The following is a 19,611-nucleotide window of genomic DNA, read 5'->3' as shown; positions in this document are numbered from 1 at the left end:
GGGAGTCTTTTGGTGAAAGTGCAGCCCAGTTGCAGCAGAAAACCCCAGCATTTGGAGATGCTTGTACTGTGGGATGACCACCAAGAGCAGCAGCAGCTGTGGAGAGATGACAGCAGAGCCTAGAAGACAGACCATGCTGCAGAGGGCGGAGCTGGAGAAGTGACCACGCCCTTTGGAGGAGTCCAGAATATTATGAGTGAATGCCAGATAATTGGGTATTGAGTTATTTATACTGCTGGGCTTTGGTTTTGCTTGGTTCAGACTGTGACAGTGTCCTGGTTTTTCTCTCTCGAAGAAGGTATTTAATTTAATGTTTATTTTTAGAGGTGCGCACAGATGAAAGACTTGAACTTTTAAAAGAAATTGGATATTTTGGAGACTGAAATTTTAGTGTGTTTGATTTTGTAGAAACTGAGACTTTTAAAATTACAATTTTAATGTGAAATCTTGGGGGATGAATAAGAAAGGCAGGGTTGTGGCTTAATAGTGGTATACCTGTGTGTCAAATTGACAAGGGGTCAGTTGTCCTGGCTGGTTTTGTGCATCGACTTGACATAAGCTAGAGTTATCAGAGAGGAAGAAGCCTCTGCTGAGGGAACGACTTCACAAGATGCAGCTATAAGGCATTTTCTCAATTAGTGCTCATTGAGGAAGGGCCCAGCCCATGGTGGATGGTGCCATTCCTGGGATGCTGGTCCCAGGTTCTATAAGAAAGCAGGTTGAGCCAGCCATGGGAAGCAAGTCAGTGAGCAGCACCCTCCATGGCCTCTGCATCAGCTCCTGCCTCTGGGATCCTGTCCTATTTGAGTTCCTGTTCTAACTTCCTCCAGTGATAGACTATGATCTGGAAGTGTAAATCAAATAAACCTTTCCCTCCCCAACTTCCTTTTTTGTCAGGGTGTTTTGTTACAGTCGTAGAAACCGTAACTAACATACCGAGTGAAGTAACCCAGACCCAGAAAGACAAATATTGTATGTATTTGCTTATACGTGGATAGTAACTATTAAGTCAATGTTAACCAAGCTACAATCCATAACCACAGAGGTTATGTGTAGAAGAGACTATGGGAGGTAGCTCTCCCTAGAAAAATAGAATAGTTATGGATGTGTGGGTAGGGGCTGGAATGGGAGGATCAAGTGGGGAGGGCAAGGGGATTGGGGATGAGGCAGAGCATACAAAGAGGGTTTGAGGGCCATTTGAGGGTTCACATGGAAACCTAACATAGTAGACACTTCCTAAAATATATACATATATGAAGGTGATCTAAATGAAATCACCAAAACCAAACCAAGCCATGCCAAACCAAACCAAACCACCACTACCACCACCGCCACCAAAACACAGAAGACTGAGCCACAAGTGGCCATCTCTAGTCACAAAATGAAGCTTTCAGTACTGGGACTGGGTTACATATAATTGAATTGTTGGCCAAAGGGATCAAATGGGAATTCCTAAACAACCCAGGCTGTTCCAAGGCTGTAGGCTACTCTCTACAAACTCTACAAACTGTAGACAACAGCCTCATAACTCACTGGACATGGAGAAGTTGAGCTGGTTTCTCCATAGAACTGTTACCCTCCATGTTAGTGTCTTTTTTTTAAAAAAAATTATTTTATTTTGTATTTTGTTTTTTAAATTTCACTTTACATTCCAACCATAGTTTTCCCTCCCACGCCTCCTCCCCTCAGCCTCTTCCCAGGCTACTTCCCCATCCACAACGCTCACACATTAGATTAGTATCTTTGCTACAGGAAGGTACTCTGCATGTTACCAAAGGAGAAATAGAAACACCAACCCAGCCACAAAACCTTTGATCTCCCATGGTGTCCTGTCTGAGAGACTTGCTAGTGCAATGATGATACAAAGCTTGTGGGCAGATCCAATCAATACCTGACCTGACTCAAGGCCCACTTCATGAGATGGAAGCCATATCCCACGCTGCTTGGGTGGCCAAGAACCTGAGACTAGATATCCCAGGAGCCAAGGAGAAAACCAAATACTACTGTTCTAAAAAGTAAAAACATCAAACAAGTGGCCATAAAATGGCTCCTAATGACACTCTGCTATACTCACAGATAATACCTTGCTTGGCCAACGTCAGAGAAGCTTCCTCCTGCCCCAGATGAAAACAAATACACAGAGACCACAGCCAGACATTACACAGACAGTGAGTGACCTTGGGTCACTCAGAACTAAATGGGATGTCTTCAGCAAATCCTTCAAGACTCAGGGAACTCTGTGGAAGTGGAGGCAGAAAGAGTGGACACGCCAGAGGAATGGAGGACACTGAGAAAACACGGACCTCTAAGTCAGCATTAAGATGTACATATGAATTCACAGAACACAGGGCCTCCACAGGTGTGTACCAGTTGGAACTCTAGAACTTAAAGGAGAAGCTGGCATGTGTCCCCATCCCTGACCCAAAAGCAATCTCCAGTTGATAGCCACTTACAAACGAAAATTTAGTTTCCTCCAAGGGAGTTTCCCTAGGGAAACTAACTACTCTTAAAGGTCAGGCTGCATGCCCAGCAGTAGATGTCAAAAGCAATGGTGTCTTTGGAGGTTCCTTGTCTCTCAATGTCATGCCAGGGTGTGTGTGTGTGTGTGTGTGTGTGTGTGTGAGTGTGTGTGTTATATACATATATACCTGTGTTTCTTTCCTTTCATCCTGCGGGTTTTTGTTTTTGTTTTTGTTTTTGTTTTTTTTGCATATGCAGCCTGGTTCCCAGCTTTAGTGTCTGTATGGGATTCCTGAGTGTTCGAATGAGTGGGTTATTGTTTCTTCTCTTGGGCTCTTTTTATTCTTGTTGTCCAATTCTGAAATTTCGTTTTTGTTTTTATCTAATTATATTTTTATTATTTCTTAGAAACATATTTGTTTTCTAGTGCAAGACCAAAAGGGAAGCGTATTTCTGTGGGAGCGGAGGTAGAGAGGAGTAGAGGGAGGGGGCAACAGTAATCAAGATGTGTTATTTAAGAAAAAGAAAATCTACTGGCTAAAAGAAAGGAAAAAGAAGAGGAGAAGTTGAGTTAGAAAGGAGAGAGATGTGTTGTGTTGGAGCCAAAGTGATTTGGAGAGAGGGGGCAGGGGTTGGAATAATCAAGATGAATGTTTGAAGAGTAAATAAATACACAATTGGCTTGACTGCTAAAAAAGAAATATTTATGATGACTTAAATTTTAAAAAATCTATATGCATATTCAAATGGATACTCACTTTAGTGACAATGGGATTCTTGAAAGCAGATGTAATTCTTTTCATTTAGTTTTTATTTTAAGTGCATGAGTGTTCTGATTGTATCTGTGCACCGTGTGTAGCCAGTGCATGCAGAGGTCATAAGACAGCATCAGATCACCTGTGCCTGGGGTCACAGATGGCTGTGAAGTGCCACATAGGTGCTTGGAATTAAACCTGTGTAACCTGAGGAGCAGCCAGCATTCTTAGCTCCTAAGCTATGTCCCCAGCCTCTTTAATCACAACAAAGATAATTATAACAATGAGTGCACTTATATAACATGCCAAATCTGACATACCGTTCTACAAAGAAGCTGGGTTTTACTTTATTATTATTTTTTTTTAAATAAAGAGATTTTTTTTCAAAGGTGAAAGTTAGGCTAATACAATTTCCCCCCCTCAGTTTAAGAGCTTTCCCACATTTTAATGTAGTGTTCCTGTATCTGTATGTTCATGTGTGCGTGTGTCCCTCTGTGTGCATGCTCATGTCTGCTAGTGCTTGTGCCACAGCACATGTGTAAGGCTTAGAAGACAAGAGTCACGGGTAAGATCTCTTCTTCTGCCGTGTGAGTAGGTAATCAGTGCTGGCAGCCGGTGCTCTTACTCACTGAAGAAGCCATTTTGGTGGTCCATCACTTCTTTCTTGCAAGAAAAGAATCACCATCAATATGGAGGGAGCAGCCCTCCACCCAAAAAAGGTCTAAAGAAATCAGAGGTAAATATTACATTGATGTTGTTAAGTACTTTCAGCAAAAATGTGTTCAAGCTATCAGGAAAATTGTTTTTTTTTTTAAACTAAATTTATTGCTATTTTATAGATTTGAGTGTTTTATTGTATTTCATGTATTTGTTTGTTGACAGTATAACCAGTGAAGAAAGCCCACTGAGAAATTATATGATTAAAAGATAAAAAAAAAAAAAAAAACCCTAGAGATCCTATCCAGCTCATTAGCAATTTTGCCATTAATTATTTCAGATGGGGGTATGGTATTCATCATGTCTCCTTGAGATAAACACGTGGTTCTTATATGCTTTCCGAGGTGGATTCTGCATTGGTCTGTGTTAAAAGAACAATAACCCCGAGTGTATGTAATACAATGCCCCTATTACTAGGCTGTTGGCCAATCATCCGGCATCCACTGGCAAGCTCCCCTCTATTGTGCTGTAACTGGGTGTCTGCATTAGGGACAACAGTCTGGTTCACAGCTGACCAGACTGAGGTGGGTGGTGTTTCACTAACAGAGCTGGTTTGGCCTCGCCAGCTACTCTAGCAAAAAATGTTCTGTGAGAATCGGTCTGTTCTCTCACAGGGAGGAGCATGTTCCAGCCATATAGTTGATTTTCTTGTGTAAACAGTCCAAGCGTTAGGGGAACCAACATAACACCGTGTGAAATCAACTTGGGCCTGTTTCTCCTGGACACTTCCAATTAGAAGCCTGATCGTCAGGTTATAGAGGGTCTAAGAGAGAGGGCAACCCAGATAGTAAAATAATGCTATGGCCCCTATTTTGAGGGGCTTGCTGTGTCAACATAGCTTGACCATTATGGTCCTTGCCCAGGCCCCTGGATCATGATCTACCAACCCAATGGGTAATTCCTAGGAACAGAGCAACTCGGGGCCTCGGCACATAGTGCTGTATCTGTTCTGATTGGCCATTGCTGTGTACTGAGAGCTCTGACTCTGTAGAACGTTTTCCTCTGGACAAACAAGTAGCCAGTGAAACTTCATGGGATGAAGACCCCAAATAAAAAAAATCTCAGTAAATGAAAACAGAGGACTCTGTGCCCAGGGTAGAGTCAAGAGACCTTCAAGAGAAGTAAGGTCCCCATGCATCCGGAAGGAGAGTCTCATTACTGGCTGTGAAGCCGTCTGTCCTTATTACTCCCTCCTCCACTTTTGGAATTGGTTCTGTTTACAATTCTTTGTCGGGCTCAGAGCAGTTGTTCTACGGTTCCGTGGTGGAGCATTTCTGCTAATGAGCATATGCCGGAAACGTGTGGGTAGAATAACAACCCACCCACTTTTGAGCTTATTTTAGAGGATGCAAACGTGAGAAAATGAAAATTAATTAATGAACAAATTAAGAAAAGTGCCAAGTATCCTAAATTAGGGACTTCTATTTATTTATTTCCCCCCTTTCACCCAGAGTCCTTTATACACTTAAATTGTGTCTTCATTAATTTAAAGCAGCTTTCTATTGCTTTGCACATAAAATCCTCACCTGCTGTTACGACCGGCATTGTTCTCCGTGATGTGGGCCAGGGACAGGATCACAGAACAGGCCAGTGTCGTTTCCAGTCTGACCTCAGGCTGCTCTTGGCCTCTCATTCTGCAGGGCTTGCCCTGAGGAGCTCACTCAGCAGGTTCCTTGCTTCATGAGCTTTTGTACACGCTTGTCCCGTTGTTGCAAATGCACTCCCACTCAATCCATTATTCAGTTCCTAGTCCACCATTCCTGTCCCTAGAGATGATGCTGGTGGTCCCACACGAGTGGCTTTCACAGGTACTGTTTCATCTGTGGATCTGTGGTTCTAGTTGCTAGTTGAACTCGTGGAATATTTGATTGTCTTATTCACTCAGGATGCATGCTATTGAAGGCAAGGACTTCCGCTGGCTGTCAGCATTATAACTCAGTGGGTAGAAATAGTAGTTTCTAAGAGATATTGAAGAGCCACAGATCTCAGTGGCTGAGGAGCTCTGTACTGACCTATGGAAGTAACTGCCCACACTGTGGTCCTTGTGTATGTCAAAGGAACAAAAACATGTAAAATTAGCTTAGGGTGGAGCTTGCTGCATAAGGAATATTATGTAGGGGTTTACTATTTGGATTTTTAATTTTGGAAATTACAATACAGGACACCAGGCTCTGCTGCTCCCATGGCTTATCAATCTTTATTATGTAGAGCAATATCCTGCTTGTTGTTGGCACTCAGGAATAGATATCGAGTTAGTCTGTTTTGCTCATTTGTGATAATATTCTTTCTCCTTAAACCTGACCAGGCTTGAGAAATCTGTCTAGAGCTAGGACTGAATCATGGTAACAGCAACTAAGTAGGCATACCAGGAAGTCACATGACTACACTCCCATCGAGACTTCTTTGGTTCTGGGATAAATGGGTTGAGTTCCTTCATGCAACTGGAAACTTGTCTGCCCCTACTTCCTACTGGTCACTCAGAGGAGCAAGGATGATGGAAACAAAGAGAGGGAGAGCTATTTCTGAGTCCTTCTGGTATCCTGGGACTTAGTTTTATCTCTAGGCCTGAGGTGTGTTCAGATCCAAGATAAGAAGACTCTGAGAAAATATTAAATCTCACTGCTTTAATTAAATGCTCCTCAGCTGACTAATAGCAACAGAAGAGGTGCGAACTTGAATTCTCTCTGCACTTCTTAGGTGTTAACGTTGCCTGAATATGAAAATTAAGCACCAGTGACTTTTCTCACTTAAAAAAAAAAAAAAAAGAATAGAACAAAGTAAAGGATGTATAGATGGGAAATTTCAGAAGCACTACCAAGGCCATTAAAAATTCTCAAAGAGAGAGCTGTAATTATGTGAAAAAAAAAATCTTATAATTTACAATGTTGAAGTCTCAGTCACATTGACTCTTCTTTCTATTCCAGACATCATTTAAATTGGTTGTCATAACTTGGTATTAATGGGACTACACTTCGTGGGGGGGGGTTGGTTCTTTCTTTTCCTGGATGAGTGAGGTAGTGCATTACAGAGACCCTCCTCTGAGAACCCAGCTCGGCCCCCCTCCTCTGCAATCCAACCTCTGCCCCTGCTTGCCTCATAGTCCAATACTTCTGTTTACAAGGCAGGGTGCTCACTCAAAAAATATTTAATAGTGAACACAGTGTACGGAATGTAGGAAACATCATTAACTTAGGTAACTCTGTGGATTATAACATACAAGGACACTTTAAGATGTGAGAAAATATGTTTGTCTAAGACTTGAGAAAATACAGCTTGTAATATATCCCCTTATATGGAAACAAAACAACCCAGCAAGCTAAAATGTGTACTTTTCATAAAGACTCCTTCATAAATCTGTACTGAGACATAACTGACAAATAAATGTTGAAAGTGGTTAAGTACACAGAGTGAATCTTTAATAGATGTATGTTGCAAAATGTCTCAATCTAGCTAATTAGCAGACCTTATATGCGATGAGACCTTTTATGTGATGAGAAAACTTAAGTTCTATTCCTGGCAAATTTCAAATGTAGTACGGCGTTATTAACCAGAGTCATCAGGCTGTGCAGGAGGTCCCCAGAGTTTATGCCCCACCTGCCGCCTGGAAATCACCATTGTACTTTCTATTTCTATGGCTGCAACATTTTTTTCTTCACATACAAGTGAGAGCAGGTAATGTCCAGGCTTATGCATGATGTGGTAGTGATAGTATTTCCTTCCTTTAGAAGGCAGCTGTGCTCATCACCACACCACCAATGCATTATGAAGGTCCCTCTTTTAAAAGGCCAAATAATATTTCTGTGTGTGTGTGAGCATGCATGTATGTGGGCATATATGTATTTCTATCTCACATTTATTTGTCTATCAATAGATATACTTAACTATGTAAGTCACCAAGCATGATTCTACAATGAACAATGGGCTGAGATACTGGTTTTATTTATTTGAAAATATCTCAAGAAATAGAGTCAAAAGGATTAAAAAGTTGAAGGCCACCATTGGCTGCATAGAGTGTTTGAATATAGCCTGGAATACACGAGACCGTGTTTCAAAAAGAAGAAGAAGAAAAAAAAAAAAGAGTATCACATAATAATATGGTCGTTTTACTTTTTATTTTGAGGTATTTCTGTACCACTTACAATAATGGCGCTACAGATCCATTTCTCACCAACTTTGACAAATTTCTTTTTGCCATGTCCTTACTGATGTCTGTTGTCCTTTGTATTCTGGATAATATTCATTATATCAGGAATAAATTGATTTCCCATTGTCATTTGGATGTGTTTGCCTAATAATCAGTGCCACAAAGTATATATTATACATATACATGTATATATGTATATTTCACCTTCAATATACATTTTGTTATATATATATAAATCCTGTTCTGCATATAGTGTTTGCACTAAGCACTAAAACTATAAACTCATCCATATATTTGTATTATGCTTATATATTCTAATAGGTATATCACTTCACTTTTCATATTTATTTTATTTCTACTTCTGGTGTATTCTTCTAATAGACATCTACTGAGTACCAAGTACTGTGTAGGCATGTTAAAATATTAAATTTCAAGTGCAAGAAGTCAGGTAAGGTCCCTCTCTTCATGTACCATGAAGAGAAAATAGTTCATGATTAGAATAAATAACAGTAAGCAGTTTGTAAACGGAATAGGGTAATCAATTAATGTATTCCTGGGAAGAGGAGTACTGTAGTCTATTTCGAAACTGATGGGGGAACCTATTGGAGATGAGAGTTGAGCTAAGAGTCATTGATTGCATTAGCAAGTGACAGGAAGCAGTGGCCCAGAGTCTTTCAGACTGAAGGGACAGAGCAGGTGTTTCGAGACAGACAGGAAACTGGCACACTTGATCAAAAACTACAATAGCAACCGAAGACAAAATGTCTGGGGTTGGAGGTTGAAGAGGATGTGATAGGATGTGACATGAGCCCAGAGGAGAAAGGGTAGAGAAAACAGCCCGTGAGCTATGATAAGGAGTCTTTATTTCATTGCATGATCAATAGGAAGCATTAGGGACTAAGTGGAATCATAATGTGTTTTGCTTTACATTAAAACATTTTTGTTCTCTGATGGTTATGTGTCCTGAAAGGGGCTGGAACGGAGGTGGGCAGAGCATCAAGGAGGTTACTGTAGGGCAGAATAGTCGGAGCTTGGCAAGGATGAGGACTGTGATGTAAGAAAGCCATGGCATTTTGGGGTACATTTTGAAGACAGGTGACAGAACTTGGTGATGGATTACTCTTGGAGTGGAGAAGTAATGAATGAAATGCAGGTGTGCCTTGATCACTAAAGGAAATGGTAGCATTAATTTCTAAGATTGGATAGGAATCCCCATTGGCACAGGGATGGAAAACCAAGACTTACATTTTGAGTGTGACTGCTCTGAGAAATGTCTATGGCACATTAAAACGGAGATCCCAATAGAGGTCAAAACAAGATTAAGGGCATGGGTGATGTAAACATTTTGTCTATGTCTGTTTTTAAAAATGTAAGAAATTAAAGACACCCAGGTTAGAGTGACTTAGACTTATCTCTTAAGTTGATTCTAGAAAAATAAAACATGCCTTGTCTCTAAATGCCTGTCTTTAACCAAAGACATCGTGTACTGTAGTTCTCATTGAAGCATCATTCTGTACTGATAGAGCAGGATGTATTAAAACGTGTCTTAAAGGTGTATTTGAAGAAACATAACATAGAAGTATGAAATCACACAGCAACTTTCTTCTTTGCTATTGGAGCTGGAAAATGCAGACCAAATTCAAGATGGAAACAGAATGATAAACAAAAATTAAAATAAACTGTCATGGAAAATATTCAGAAGAGTATGGCATGCACAAATAAGTTATTTCTAAAACATTTTAGGTTGTGGTCTAGACAGAACATATCTTATTATTTGGTGTTCTTGTGTGTATATTATATTTTGTCGGCATATAACTAGCTTTAGACTTACCTAGGAATAATAACCACAAGGCTCAGTAACTTGGTCTTGTTTATAATACCAAGAGTATGAAGTATTCCAGCTTATGCAATTGGGACTTTTATTTATACAGTGCTATAAATGTACAGAAAGCTTTATAATAGATTGAATCATGCCAAAACCGAAAAAAGAAGCCAAGTATAATTTGGATTCCATGGGAAGCAAACGCTGGAACCGGCTTTGTGTGAAGCCTGTTTATTGGGAGTGAAGCTCAGGAATGACACTTTTAATGGGAAGAGGGAACTCGGGCTGTACACAGGGAGAAAGCAAATAAACTGCAGTGTGGTTGCAACACGCCTTCGGCCATTCCCTTTGGTGCCCTCCAATGGGGATGGCTCTTCTGAGATGTCTTGAACTGAGGCAAACAGCTCATGTGTGATTTTTTTTTTTTAAACCTCCACTGACTGCTGATTTAATATGGTTGTAACCTTGGGCAAACTGGCTTCTTGCAACTGAGGGCAGACCTTGGGGAAGGTTTCTGCTATGAGCTAGCACACCCTGCAATTCCATTTCTCTTATGTATTAAATTTAGGACTTTGGGAATGACTCCCCTAAAATGCCAATTGCTAAAGTGAAGTCTGTAGGGTGAGCTGCAGATCTGCTCACAGTCCTTGGTCTCAGACAAGCAACTGGCATTCATTACCTCTGTCCTTTCCACCCATTCTGGAACCCCGCCCCCCCCCCCAGGCCTACCCCTTACCCTCACTTGGTCTAGGTGTCTATCTGATTGAAGGCATGGTTTAAAGCAAGACGCCACTGCATCTGATGGGAAACTTTATCATCAAATCTTTATCCTAAGGGTCTCCATGCTCATCTTAGATCATAGCCACTGCCTTTGTTTTGTCTTTTGTCTTGGCTTTTAGAGGAGTGGGATTCTTAAGAAAATGACTCCTGTCTTTATTAGATAGCTCCTTGTCTCAGAAAACCCGTAGGGACTGGGCAGTAGCTTAAAATGAAGAGATATTGTCTGTGCTTGCTGTATCTTCTTTCAATTCCAAGCAAGAAGAATCTCCATTAAGGCATGGCAGTCTCCCTCCAGGAGAAGAAACGTTCTCTGGCACAGTCTATTGTACTGTACTCTCTTCTATCAACTCTATTGTGCTGCCTCTGTGGAAGACAAATGTAGAGCTTGGCTTGTCAGAATGCAGTGTTTTACCTCTGCAGGGAATGAGGCCACAGGGAGGCAGTATTTTAGACTTTGATGCTGCCATAGTGTTCATTTAGGAGCATGTTAAGTAACTGGGCATTAGTGAATGGGGAACTGCTGTAGGTCGGGCTATTATAGACTGCATTCCTACTAACATGGCTGGGTTCATACCAATATTGCTCCAACACTGCGAATGGCCAATGGCATAGGCTTCATAACATCTCTGTCCAGGACAGCCACTCTACTGAGCTAATTAGTGTCTCTTTCAGGTGTAGTGGTGGTTGGTATGAAGATCTCCATCCAGACATTGTGTCTACTTCTGCTTCCAACTCCACCCTTCCAATTCTTCCTTATCTTCTTTTTCCCCCTAGGCTCTGGACTACTCAGCCACACCATTTCCCACTGCCAGGTAATGTACTGCCCTTGGCAATTTCCTTTTCTACAGAGACTGGATGACTGGCCCCAACCACCTGATCTCAATCAGGAGGATTTCTTTACTGGTGTCTTTTGAGCTGGTTAAAAGATCAATGGAGGTAGGGGTGTGGCTAGGCACTGCAGTGACCCTCAAGTTGGGCATTGTGTAAGCAGCTTCTGAGACTTGGAAGGAAGTTATGACAGGGCAGAGTGTTAAGGGTAAAATGAAATTTACTGTCACACCATGTCTCCTTGGAATATGATCCCAACTCCCTTTATTCTCGCACATGGTGAAAGGCGCCAGGCAGAACATCACCAAGCATGTAGTCACTCTGAGGAAACGCTGTCATCATCTTTGACCTATCCCTTTTGTTGACTCTGAATTAATAGGCACTCTGCAATTTTCTTGCATCCTTCCATACTTCCTCCTATCTGTGGTCTAGGTTCAGGCTCTAGACACTTTTCATCTGGGTTGTCCAAAACAGACTTTTCAAACCTCACTGCTTTCTTGGGCTTCTGTGTATACTGAAATAGACATTAGTCAGAATGATTTTTCTAGAAGGCATTCTAATGATATTGGGATTCTACTTAAAATCCAAGCATAACAATTTACCGTTTTTCCTTCAAAACCCAGTTCCTTGTACTGGAATGCAAGGCTTTTCCTGACCCCTCCCTACTCTCCTTCCTGAATCATCTGGCACTAGTCATGTTGTGTTAGAGTTCCTTAAAGGAATAGAACCTAAAGAACGAGTGTGCATTGTGTGTGTGTGTGTGTGTGTGTGTGTGTGTGTGTGTGTGTGTGTGTTGTATTAGAGTGGCTTATAGGCTTTGCTCCAACACTTGCTGTCTCCTGTCAGAAATGCCTAGAATCCAGTAGTTGTTCAGTCCACAAGGCTGGATGTCTCAGCAGTCCTACTCTGGTGCTGGAGTCCAGGAAGATTCCTGGAGAGCTGTTAATCTTCACTGCAGCAACAGGGGAAACAAACTTGCCAAGGAGAAAGAAGGCAAGCACCCAAAAAGCAAAGTCTTCTATCTTCTGTGTTCTTTTATGGAGGCTGCCACCAGGAGATGCAAACCAGACTTAGGGTGTATCCTGCCACATTACATACTCCAGTTATGAAAATTCTTCAATGGCTTCCTCAAATTTGGGTTTTAGTTGACTCCAGATGGAGTCAAGTTGACAGACAAGGTCAGCCATCATTCCTGCTATGGTGTCTTTGGGTTTAGTCTTATCAACTTATATTTTTGTTCACATTAATTGTTGTCTGACATTTGGGGCTTTGCTCTGACCATTGCATCCTCTCAACTCTTCTGTGAAGGGGCAGTAGTGCACACTCCTGTCTCATCCCTGAATCTGAGAATGTGCTACCTAAATAGCAAAGAGACTACTGGCCTCTGTCTCTATGCAACTGTTGCCTGAATGTGGTGGCCCGGAGATTCTCGGATTGCCCATAGAGTCAATGTAACCACAGATGTGATTATGGGATAGAGGACTCGAGTCAGTGAAGGTGATACTATATTGGACACAGTTGTCCAAGTGGTGTCATTGCCAGAAGGGAACCCTGGGCTAATACTCTAGCTTCTGTAAGCAAATATTTGACTTCCTCTTATGGCTTTTTAATAAAGAATACAGCTTTGCCTATATCTTTGTCTCAGTAAATGCATTTCAGCCTTTTCACTTTGGTTATTATAAAATGTTCGTTGTTGCTGTTGTTGGTTTTGTTTCTGTGTGTTCAATGTGCATGCACATATGTGCATATATAGCCCAGAGGTTGCTGTTGATTATCCTAAATTGCACAGCTCTGTAGTTTTTGAGACAGGGTCTCTCACTGAATCTGGAGTCCATGAAGTCAGCCAGGCTGGCCAGCCAATAAGCTTCAAAGATCTGCCCATCTCTACCTGCCCAGTACCGCAACTGCAGACATGCGCTGTGCCCAGAACTTTTTATGTGGGTGCTAGGGATCTGAGTTCAGATCCTTGTGCTTGTGTGACAGGCCCTTTATGGACCGAGTCATCTCTCTGGATCCATAATTTGTGTTTATGTCACTGTATTTGTGGTAGTTTTAGACAGCTGTGTTAGGAAGTTAATACGCCCCACCCTACACCTAAAGGTAATGAATGCTTTAGACTCAGCTGAGGGATAATTCTGATTTGGGAGATAGTCCTTTATGTTTCACTGCTGATACAGTATTCTTCATATTTTCTCTTTCTGTATAACCACTTCCTCCTCTTGCTTGAGAGGTGCAGCATTTTCTGGCACACTCGCCCTGACATTTCCCACCATATCCCTGCTGCCTGGACGTGGACAGCTCTGTTTGGTGTTCTGAGGACTTATACTTGTTTGGGTACTGTGCAAAGAGGAAGGGGGAGGAGTTTGTGCACGCCAGCTCAAGTGTAGAAAGGGACAGAGGGACAGAGAGTTCACAGGAGCACAAAGATGGCATCTGGTAGAGTCCCTTGTTCCTCAGCTTCATGAAGAGCATAGCGGCAGTTCACGCTGTCTGTGCTGCATGTCTGGGGTCCCAGAGGTGACTTTGGTTTGCCTGAAGCTGTCTGCAGTCCGCTGGGACCCCCATCCTATCCCACCACACACCATCCTCCTATGTTCTTTTACCTATTCTATTTTTACAGCCAGAAATTGATCACTGACTTCCCTTAGGCCCTTCCTTTTGATTCTCTAGAGGCAGTTTTAGAAATTAAAAACAAATATCCAAAATTGACTTTTCCTCAAGGCTATGTGCTTGCCTCCGGCTAACTGGGGGGAAAGTCACAAGAAGCTCAGAAAGAAAAATAAAAATGTTGGAAATAAACAGTCTTGCTGCATTCTGGTATTGTGATAAATATTTGCTAAGTGAATGAGTAATGAGTGGAAAGGGAAGAGAATAACCATACTTTGGTAGATGAAATATTTTTCAACTCTAAGGTTTATTGTTCGTGTCTGTTCTGATAGCAGTGAAGGGAAGGTGACACCTAGACTACTGTCTGATAATGGACATTTTAGAAAATGTCCATGGCTTTGCATTTTTGGCTAGAAACACAAGCACTTGGAGACGCTGCCAGAGAGCTATAGGGAAGACAGCCCTGAGTTGTAAGGAATCAAATAAGAAAATTCACACTCCAGAAAACCCAGTGGTTTTCTAATCCATAGTCTCATTCAGCAGGCACTGTTTATAGTTAGTGGGGAAGAGGGTGACTACTTTACCTTTCATCTCTGCATTCCTCAGCGCCAGGAGCTCTTTCTCTGACTGCCCCCCCCCCATGCAGGTATCCTCTGGAATTCCTCTACTCAGGCCCAAGGATGACACAGATATGTTCCATTCTCTGCCAACAAAGCCTGCCTGTGGGATGCCTTGTATATCCCTTTCCTCCTCATTCTTTCATTCTCCACACGACCACCATGCAAGTCGTGGATGTGATTGACTGACACCACCATGAGTCACGTTAGCCAGTGGCAGGGAACACAGTAGTGAGAACTGGGAAGCTGACATTTAATATTGCTCTCGGTCCCCTCACTGAGATCATCTTATATGTCCATCTCGTTTAAAATCGTACTTCCCATTGGTCACCTGATGAGTTAAAAACCCGTGTACACCCACCCTGCACGGACACTAGCTATCAAGGAGCCTTGCCTTATGTGCAAAAGGTTTGGTGGGATTTCAGACCCTGCCATCTTCTGTGTTCTGACTCCTTTCTTTCTCTGATACAAAGGCCTTTTCCTGTAGCTGTGAAATGATGGCCTGTCAAGATTCCATTGCATTCTTAATGGGGGGTCCTCAGCATCACGGTCCACCTCTGGGAAAGGAAGGGGATATTCAGGCCTCCAGATTATTTGTCTCATTTATTGGTGGTAGAAAAATCTGCATTTATTGCCAAGCCTCTGCTGACTATTTTAATGGGTGGAAGCTGACATTTTCAAGGAATGTGTAAAGAGAGAACATAAAGCCATGAAATCCTCACAGGCAGGGGTTTTCCTTTCCTTTCTATTAGGAAGGATGTTGACACTTTGAGGATTGCCTACCTTTGTTCCCACAGTGAATTTCTCTTATTTTCTTTAAAGATACTGGGATTAGATATAGAGCGGCCCCCTTAATTTCCCTTGCCTCCCCTCTCACACAGGCTAGAGCTTTAAAGGCAAGCTCAGGTGTTTCTCGAAGTGATGGATCTCTGGTGGGGAAAAGTCATAGCTTTATTGATTACGATCTTGGTATAACATCCATAATTGGAATGTTCCTGTAATTTGGTGCCGGGTTGCCTCACCACCTTCTCCAGGGGCCGTATATCAAATGCTATTTTTCATGCTCCTGTTTTCTGATAAGGGCCTGGAGAAACCGCAAAGTTGACTTCATATTAGATTTCCGGAGATGAAAGCAGTGTACTACAGATCGCTGGGTGTCCTCGGATGCACTGACCGTCCACACCGATAGTTTAAAAGAAATGTGTGACTCAGAAAAGCATCCTTAGGTTTAGGTGTGGGGCTTACGTTTTCATCCCCTGCCTACAGTGTGTATTTTTATCCATTGCAAACAATTTCCAATCAATAGTTAAAGTCGGTAAACAGAATTACAGGGGGAAGACATCCTTCAGCTCTCATTTAATAGATTGCCTCTCAAAGTCATTCCCTGACACAGCAAGTTGTTGAGGGAATACTGGCTCATAAATAGGATGGAATGGAGTTGATTAAAAAGCAAAACAACAAAAAACTCGGCATCCTGTTGCGAGATTAAAAATAAAAGAAAATAGCCATTAGAAGCCTTCACTGACGTTTGTGTAGCAAGGACAAGGAGGAATTAACAGGCCTTCCAGTCAAACCAACTTGGTGCTTTCTGGGAATCCTTTCTTGTTTCCTTAGGCTGTGTCTCTTCCAGCAGAGACTCCTATTAGTCAGTCTCCAGCCCCCAGGTACCCTGGTTGTTGCAGGAGGAGAGATGGGATGTCTTTGGGATTTTCTTTCTTGCGTGTTTACCAGGGTGAAGCTACCCACTGATGCCCTGGTGATCATCTGCCTTTCTGAGCTTCTATGGAGAGCAGCCAGAGTTGCGTGCCTTGATTCTCTTCCAGGAACTCTTTCTCTCAGCAAGGCATGGAGGGGCAAGCGGAGACCTCCAGATTGCCGGCAGACTCTTCCAACAAAATTGCCCTGTCTCATTCAGTTAAACTGGGCGGAGAAGCATGGCCTCTGCTGGTTTTCTTCCATTTCCCCTTCTGTGTGCTGGGGTACCCAGAGCATTCCACAGGCTTTAGCATCAAGATGAAGTACTCCAGATTTCTAAACCAATGATACACGAGCCCCAGACCATATGCACGAACAATTTGCATGCTTTCCGACCTTCGTACTTTGCCCGTAACCTCCCTGTCAAATATTAGTATCCCTGGGATTCATATAGGATAAAAAGTTGAGACGAAAACAGAACAAAAGTTTTATTGTATGCTAAGCATTATTTCCATTTAATGCAAAAAACGTAGCAACTAAAATTCTGCTCTCCAGCAGTTTATAACAGGTTCAGTCCCACATGACGGTTATCTAAAAGATAATGACTTAAAATGTTGGTTTTGAAATAAAATGTAATAGAAGGTTCAGTGACAGCTGCAAAATAACAATAACACAAAGGCTGGTTTGAAACAAATTCAAAACCAGGTCCCGACTCCCAAATTACTTTACTTAAGGAAAGCAAGAAAGGAAGAAATTGAATGTGTAAGCTTCCCACTGACCTTTCCCTACCTTCCCCCTTGAAACAAGGATGGGCCTTCAGGCATGACCACACCCCTTTGCTGAGGAGTCTTTGTAGTAACTAGCATCACACTCCCTTTTGCAAGGCAGTGATGCAGTCCCCCAATGAACAGACTAAATGACATTCTGCAGTCTCCAATCGGAGAACTGGACATAATGGAACTGTAGGAAAAGGCAAAATAAATTTCCACCGAGAATTCACAGATCTTTCTTTTGCCATTTGTAGTCCTGTGCAATCACGGTTTTGATGTCTTCAGAACAGCAGACTCCACAGACTCTCAATATTAAACTTGAGCTCCATTGATCAAATTGTTTTTGAACAATTTAATACTGTGACTTATTTACCATTTTACTTATTCTCAAAGAAGGAGTTTCCCCTCACAGACATAGGATTTCCTTTAAGTTCCTCTTATAAGCCCGGAAGTCACTGGCCAGCATTGCCTTCCTTCCTTCCCTTATGTCTAAGGCTTCTCTGGCACTGATCATCCACCACCTCAGCCCTCTCTTTCGCTTATTCTTGATTCTAAACTGTTTACTCTCTCCCTCTTCTCTTTCATTTAGAAGCAAGAAAAATGAACAATAACAACAACGAAAAAACCGTTACTTCATTCATACTCACTCCCTGCATTTACTGGCTGATTTTTTTCCTTCACGTGTTTTCCTTTCTCCAACATTGTTACCAGACTCAAGAGAAATTCACAGCTTAAGAGCCATCAGTGATTTTGGTAAACATGACAACTCATAATTAGTGCATCATATATGCATGTGTGAAAATGTCAGCATGAATCTCACTAAGTTATACAATTAATATGTACGGCTATTATTATTATTTATTATTGTTACTGTTGTCAAAACATGGCCATCTCTAATCCGCACAGAATGATGAGCTTTGAGGCTTCTTTTTATGACCTTATTTTCACATGGTGCTATACAGAATGAATGTCTCAGTTAGAAACTTTCTCCTTATATAAACACTGGAAAACAGAGACACAATTCATAAAGCTGACCCTGTAAAATCTGTTGACCCCTTATTCACTATGCTTTGCCACTGTCTTGAAGAATTGGTATCAGGAGCACCTGACCATTCATGGGACTTGTAGTTGATCAGGAATAACAGCCTAATTCTGGGTGGGAATTACTAGATTTCTTGGATTCTTCACTGTCTTTCAGGCAGGAACCTCTGTCCAATCACTTCTGTTCTTCAAATATCACGAACCCTGTTCATCGCACAAAAGGAAATTTATTTCTAATATTCGTTATACTAATTAACTGTCTAGGGGTAGATTGAAAATATTTGAAGCTCCTGCCTTAGTGCTCTGAAGTTTGACTTCCTAATTAAGTTCCTCTACATGCTAACTAATTTCCCCCTGGGGTTTGGTTAGAGTTAGTTGACTTACATACATATATAGATCATACATGTTCTGGAGAATTTTAAAGCATGCAGCTCTCCATCATGTTAGCAGCCTTTTTTTTTTTTTTTTTTTTTTTTTTTTTTTTTTTTTTTTTTTTTTTTTTTTTGCCTTGTATTCCTTCATTCCTAGCTAGATCCTCTCTAATTTGTCCTTTCTTTCCATCATAATAATTGATGGATTCTAAGGGTGTTGACAATCTTTGTGTTAAAAAAAGTTCAGTGGATATATTCTACTTTTTGTTGTACTTAGCACTTATGAACCTCTCTCTCTCTCTCTCTCTCTCTCTCTCTCTCTCTCTCTCTCTCAAGTCTTAGGCATCCCTGACTGACATGAAACTCACTGCACAGCCAGAGATGAACATAAACTTCGGATCCCCATGCCTAGGGCATGTATGATGATGTTTCATAACCTGGACAGCATGGTCCTGGAAATTTGACTGGGGCAAGAGGGAATGAAGGGGGGAGGGGTGCAGGTGCACAGAGATACACATAGAAAAGCTGGGGTCTGGTGACTTGGGTGCTCCCTGATGTGGATGCAGAGGACACAGCCACCTGGAACCTCAATGTTCTATGTCATCCGTGTGATTTGGGGGGAAGGGGTTGAATGAAGATGTGACTCAGTTGAGCAGGGAGGAGAGTTTAGCTCACCTTGCTAGGAGGTGTCTAAAGGGCAGCAGTTTCTGGTGCAGTCATTCTGGAAGAGGAAGTGGTGGGCTATCGTTTCTGAACACGCTGGTCAAATGGTTTTTAAACCCTGTACCAGGACCAGAGAAAGGCTCTGCCAGTCCCTTGAGCCTGATGGAGGGAAGGCTTACCTGTCCCCATAGGTCTGAGGCATCGGGGTCCTTGGCATGCTTAGATAAACAACATTCACCCCGGGCTTTTTCCATCCACTATGAGGGCACTTGCCTTGAATCTTAGCCCTTGGGAGATATAGGCAGAATGGTCTAAATACTACATTCTATACTTTTCTTCTC

This window comes from Phodopus roborovskii, unplaced genomic scaffold, assembly GCF_943737965.1.
Source record: "Phodopus roborovskii unplaced genomic scaffold, PHOROB, whole genome shotgun sequence".
NCBI lineage: Eukaryota > Metazoa > Chordata > Mammalia > Rodentia > Cricetidae > Phodopus > Phodopus roborovskii.
Note: the sequence above shows the minus strand (reverse complement) of the source record.